This window comes from Coregonus clupeaformis, chromosome 10 (assembly GCF_020615455.1).
Source record: "Coregonus clupeaformis isolate EN_2021a chromosome 10, ASM2061545v1, whole genome shotgun sequence".
NCBI lineage: Eukaryota > Metazoa > Chordata > Actinopteri > Salmoniformes > Salmonidae > Coregonus > Coregonus clupeaformis.
In genome coordinates, this window is record NC_059201.1 from 57570716 (window position 1) to 57576460 (window position 5745).

The window sequence follows — 5745 nt, forward strand, 5'->3', positions numbered from 1 at the left end:
GCTAACTTACCCCATTTACCTGTGGTATCATGATGCTTGATCACATTGTTAACATATAGACTAATATGCTATAAATTGTGTTCTTACACTGGTACAGTTATGCCCTATGAGAGATGTACAACTGCGCATGTGCGAAAATGAAGAAAGGGCATTTTCCCGCGTTCTGGTTGAAACACCAACGATGAACATGTGTGTTTATTCCTCCGTTAAGTAAGCCGTTATTCCTGTCCTGAAGATGACAGCACCAACAGGTTATGGGCCCAGGAGGGAACATGGAAGCCGATGGAATAGATTATGTTTCGACGGAGATGAAAAAAACCTTGAGTTATGTGAGACGAAGTTTTTGGGACACTTGCGTTTGCTAGGGCTAAAGGCCACCATATTGAGCGTGGATGAAGATGAAGAAGACGGAGAGAAAAATGAAGAAGCCTACGCCGAATTGATACAGGTTTTGGATGATAAAAGTCTTTCCCTGATAATGAGAGAAGCAGCAGATGATGGGAGAAAAGCGTTGAAGATATTGAGGGAACATTATGCAGGTAAAGGGAAGCCACGTGTGATTAGCCTCTACACTGAGCTAACTTCTCTTCAGAAAGCCAGTGACGAAAGTGTTACGGATTATATCATTCGTGCTGAGGCTATTACAGCACTGAGGAATGCTGAAGAGACTTTAAGTGACGGGCTGTTGATTGCAATGATTCTGAAAGGTTTGCCCGAATCATTTAAGCCGTTTGCCATCCACATAACGCAGAGTGACGAGCCGACAACTTATGGCAAGTTCAAAACCAAGTTGAGGAGCTATGAAAGCACCGAGAAGTTTAGCGCCATTTCCACTGACGACAACGTGATGAAGGCAAGTAACATTAAAGTTAGCTGGCCAAGAGGAAGAGATAAAGGGACCGAGATAACCTGCTTCAACTGTGGCCAGAAAGGGCACAAGGCCCGGGAATGTACCGTTACTGGAGAGCACAGAGAACGGAGACAGTGGTGTAGTTTTTGCAAGCGCTCCACTCATACTGACGCAAATTGCAGACGAAAAAGAAGAGACAATGTGAAACAAGCAACAGATGCTGAAGGCCACACATTTGCATTCAAAATAAGTGACTGTCAGCTTCGTGGACTGAAACATAAAGGGCTGATGGTTGATACGGGAGCAACGTCACATATAGTCACGGACATCGGGAAGTTTAAGGAGTTTGACGAGACTTTCAAACCGGAAAAACATTCCGTGGAGCTGGCTGACGGAACAAGAACGAATGGTGTCGCGGAGAGGAGAGGTGCAGCGGAGGTTTACCTGAGAGACAACACGGGTCGTCGGGTGAAAACAACGCTGACGAAGGCGCTGTACGTGCCGTCGTTTCCACAGGACATTTTCTCTGTTAAAGCAGCGACAGCCAACGGAGCTTCAGTCAACTTTCGACAGGGGTGTAACAAGCTCATCCACAAGAACGGTACCACTTTTGACATCGAGGAGTACGATAGACTTTACTATCTTAACACTGTAAGTGATGAAAATGATGATGGATGTCATGGGTGCTATGATATTCACACATGGCACAAAATTCTTGGCCACTGTAATTTTGAGGATGTGTCAAAGTTAGAAAATGTGACAGAGGGAATGAAAATCACAGGTAAGATTGACAAATCTACCCTCAACTGTGAAATCTGCACACAGGGAAAATTTGTTCAGAGCAGAAACAGAGAGCCTGATGAAAAGGCAAAAGCAGCTCTTGAGCTTGTGCACACTGATTTGGCTGGCCCTATTGAGCCAGAGGCGAAAGATGGGTTCAGATATACTCTAGCATTTACGGATGATTATTCAGGGGCAGTTTTTGTGTATTTCCTAAAAGCAAAAAGTGATACTGTAAAAGCTACTGAGAAGTTTATTGCTGATGTGGCCCCTTATGGAAAAATAAAGTGTGTCAGGTCAGATAATGGCACAGAGTACACAGCCAAAGAGTTCCAGTCACTGCTCAGTAAGAATGCCATAAGACATGAAACTTCAGCCCCTTACTCACCCCATCAAAATGGGACCGCTGAGAGAAATTGGAGAACACTGTTTGAAATGGCAAGATGCATGCTACTTGAGAGCAACCTACCAAAGAAATTGTGGACATATGCTGTAATGACTGCTGCAGTAATTCGCAATAGGTGTTACAATAAGCGTGTAGGGACAGACTCCACACTACATGTTTACTGGGAGAAAGCCTGATCTTTCAAAGATGAAAGAATTTGGATCTGTTTGCTATGCATACAGACAGAACAAGAAAAAGTTGGACTCAAGATGTGAAAAGGGTATTTTTGTCGGGTATGATAAAAATAGTCCAGCATACCTAGTCTACTACCCAGACACTGGAAAAGTTCTTAAAAACAGATTAGTCAAGTTCGTTACAAAAGGTGTAGTCGAACGCCAAACTCAGACAGATTTGGAAATGAGTGATGATCTTCGTGGGGAGAGATTTCAATCCCCCATGCCAAAAGCCAAGATGGCAGATCAAAATTCGAAGAGACACAAGATGTCCAAATCGAGACTTCAGATAGTCAGAGTCCACGCTATCCAGACAGAGAGAGGAAGAAGCCACAGTACTTAAAAGACTATGAGTGTAAAGTGAAGTGTGATGACCAGATACCACCTAGTGTTGACTACTGCTACAGAGTAATGTGCAATGCACCACAAACCTTCAAAGAAGCAATGATTTCACCAAAATCAGAGATTTGGGCTACTGCTATGAAGGAGGAGATGGATTCCCTTAGGGAAAATGATACATTCACATTGACCACACTGCCAGAGGGTAAAAATGCAGTGGGGGGCAGGTGGGTCTATGCGGTCAAAAACAATTCAGATGAGACTGAGACATACAAGGCAAGATATGTTGCAAAGGGATATAGTCAAGTGGCAGGAATAGACTATAAGGAGACTTTTTCTCCAACTGCAAATATGACATCAGTACGTTGTTTGATGCAGCTAGCAGCTCAGTATGACTTAGAGTTACATCAGATGGATGTCAAAACAGCATATCTACATGCTCCTATTGACTGTGAAGTGTACATGGAGCAACCAGAGGGTTTTGAAGTCAGGTCAGATACAGGTGAGCAACTAGTCTGCAAACTGAACAAGTCACTGTACGGCCTGAAACAGTCAGGAAGGAACTGGAACAAAATGTTGCATGATCACCTTAGTGAAAATGGTTTTACACAGAACCCAGCTGATCACTGTGTTTACAACAAACAAACTGCAACAGAAAGGATCATTTTGATAATTTGGGTCGATGATCTAATTATCGCTGCTAGTGATAGTGACTCACTCACAAGTGTAAAAGAAATGTTAAGTGAAAAATTTAAGATGAAAGATCTTGGGAGGCTTAGACATTTCCTAGGCATTGATTTTACACAAAGTGAAGGGAAAATAAAGATGAGCCAAACAAGGTACATAACCAAGATACTGGAAAGGTTTGGTATGTCAGACTGTAAAACAAGGTCAACACCATGTGAACAAAAACAAACTTTGATGGTGATGGTGAACCTATTGATTCAAAAAGGTATCGTGAAGTGATAGGCAGCTTGATATATGTTATGACATGTACAAGACCGGATATCAGCTGGATTGTCAGCAAGCTGTCACAATACCTATCAGAACCAAAAGAGCAACACTGGATAACAGCTAAACATGTGTTGAGGTACTTGAAGGGGACAATGAATCAGGAGTTGTGTTACAAAAAGGGGGGTGGAAAAACTCAACCTCGTAGCATATAGTGATGCTGATTGGGCAGCAGATCAAAGTGACAGACGAAGCATAACAGGGTATTGTTTTAGTTTAACTAAATGTGGACCTGTTATTTCATGGAGGTCTAAGAAGCAGCCAACAGTAGCTTTATCTACATGTGAAGCAGAGTACATGGCACTGGCTGCTACTACACAAGAAAGTTTGTACCTTGTACAGTTATTGGGCCAGATGGATAGTGAGTGCCAATATGCACCAGTAACAATCTTTGAAGATAACCAAGGTGCAATTGCTCTGTCAAAGAACCCAGTATGTCGTCAGAGATGTAAACATGTTGACATCAGATATCATTTCATTCGATCTGCGCTCAGTGATGGCAAAATAAGTATTGAATATTGTCCAACGGCAGACATGGTTGCAGATGTTTTGACTAAACCTGTAACGAAGTTCAAAAATGAAAAATTCTTGGGTTATATGTTTGGAATGTAAACTGACATTTGTGAGATGTATAACTGTAAGCTAAATGTGTTGATAGTTAGGTTGAATACGACTTGTACAGTATAAGAGCAAGTGGGGGTGTTAACATATAGACTAATATGCTATAAATTGTGTTCTTACACTGGTACAGTTATGCCCTATGAGAGATGTACAACTGCGCATGTGCGAAAATAAAGAAAGGGCATTTTCCCGCGTTCTGGTTGAAACACCAACGATGAACATGTGTGTTTATTCCTCCGTTAAGTAAGCCGGTATTCCTGTCCTGAAGATGACAGCACCAACACACATGATGTGTATTAGACCTGCACCTACTATCTCGGCTTTATCACAGATAGAGCAATGGTTAGTTATACAATTCTTTGGCTTTATGTTTATGTAGGTATTTGCTTTTGTTTCAGGTCATCCCCGACCTCTTGGCTACTAAGTACATTGTCTATGAAGACTGTCTTCTGCAGTTATTCAGTTCCTGTCCTGTATGCTCATGGGTTTATAGACAGCAGATCCGACCCACTTGCCTACAGCTGCACTAGGGTCGGACAGCATTAAGGCACCACGGAGCCCGCACGAGATATGGCTCGGAAAACGTACCTCAATGAGAAATACGTTGTACCATTGTACCATTATCCCAACTGTTACACAGAGAAGATTGATCTGCGTGCCAGTTTTTATATGCACATTTTCTTGGAACAGTTTCATTTAAATAATAAAGTTGTAATTTCTCAAAATCTGAAGTAAAATGATAGAATTCTAGAAGTTAAAATGCAACTGTGCCGAGAGCACTAGACTCTGCCATATTTACATTTACATCATTTAGCAGACGCTCTTATCCAGAGCGACTTACAAACTGGTGCATTCAACTTATGATAGCCAGTGGGACAACCACTTTTTTTTTTCTTCTTTTTTTTTTTTTAATGGTGGGGGGGTAGAAGGATGACTTTATACTATTCCAGGTATTCCTTAAAGAGGTAGGGTTTCAAGTGTCTCCGGAAGGTGGTCAGTGACTCCGCTGTCCTGGCGTCGTGGGGGAGCTTGTTCCACCATTGGGGTGCCAGAGCAGCAAATAGCTTTGACTGGGCTGAGCGGGAACTGTGCTTCCGTAGAGGTAGGGGAGCTAGCAGGCCAGAGGTGGATGAACGTAGTGCCCTCGTTTGGGTGTAGGGTCTGATCAGAGCCCGAAGGTAAGGAGGTGCCATATGGACACATTGTGATCCATTAGCGGCTAAAGAAATGAAAACATAGAACTCAGAGATGCAGCAGTAGGCCTATAACTTCCACCGTCTACTAAGTAAAATACATAGGCCTAAAGCCGACAAATACAAACAGTAGAAAATATCCTGATGAAAATGCAATCACATTCATCTATCTACTCCGCCTGTCTGCCTCCCTTTCTATCTGTCTTGACTTGAGCTGTTGCTAGCGAACTTGCAACATAGTATCAACTAGCCTATTCCAGGCCCTCAGAGTTTCATGCGCCAGTGAGCTCGGGACAGAAAGCTGTTTTTTTTATGAAGTTTCCACTGGATTTA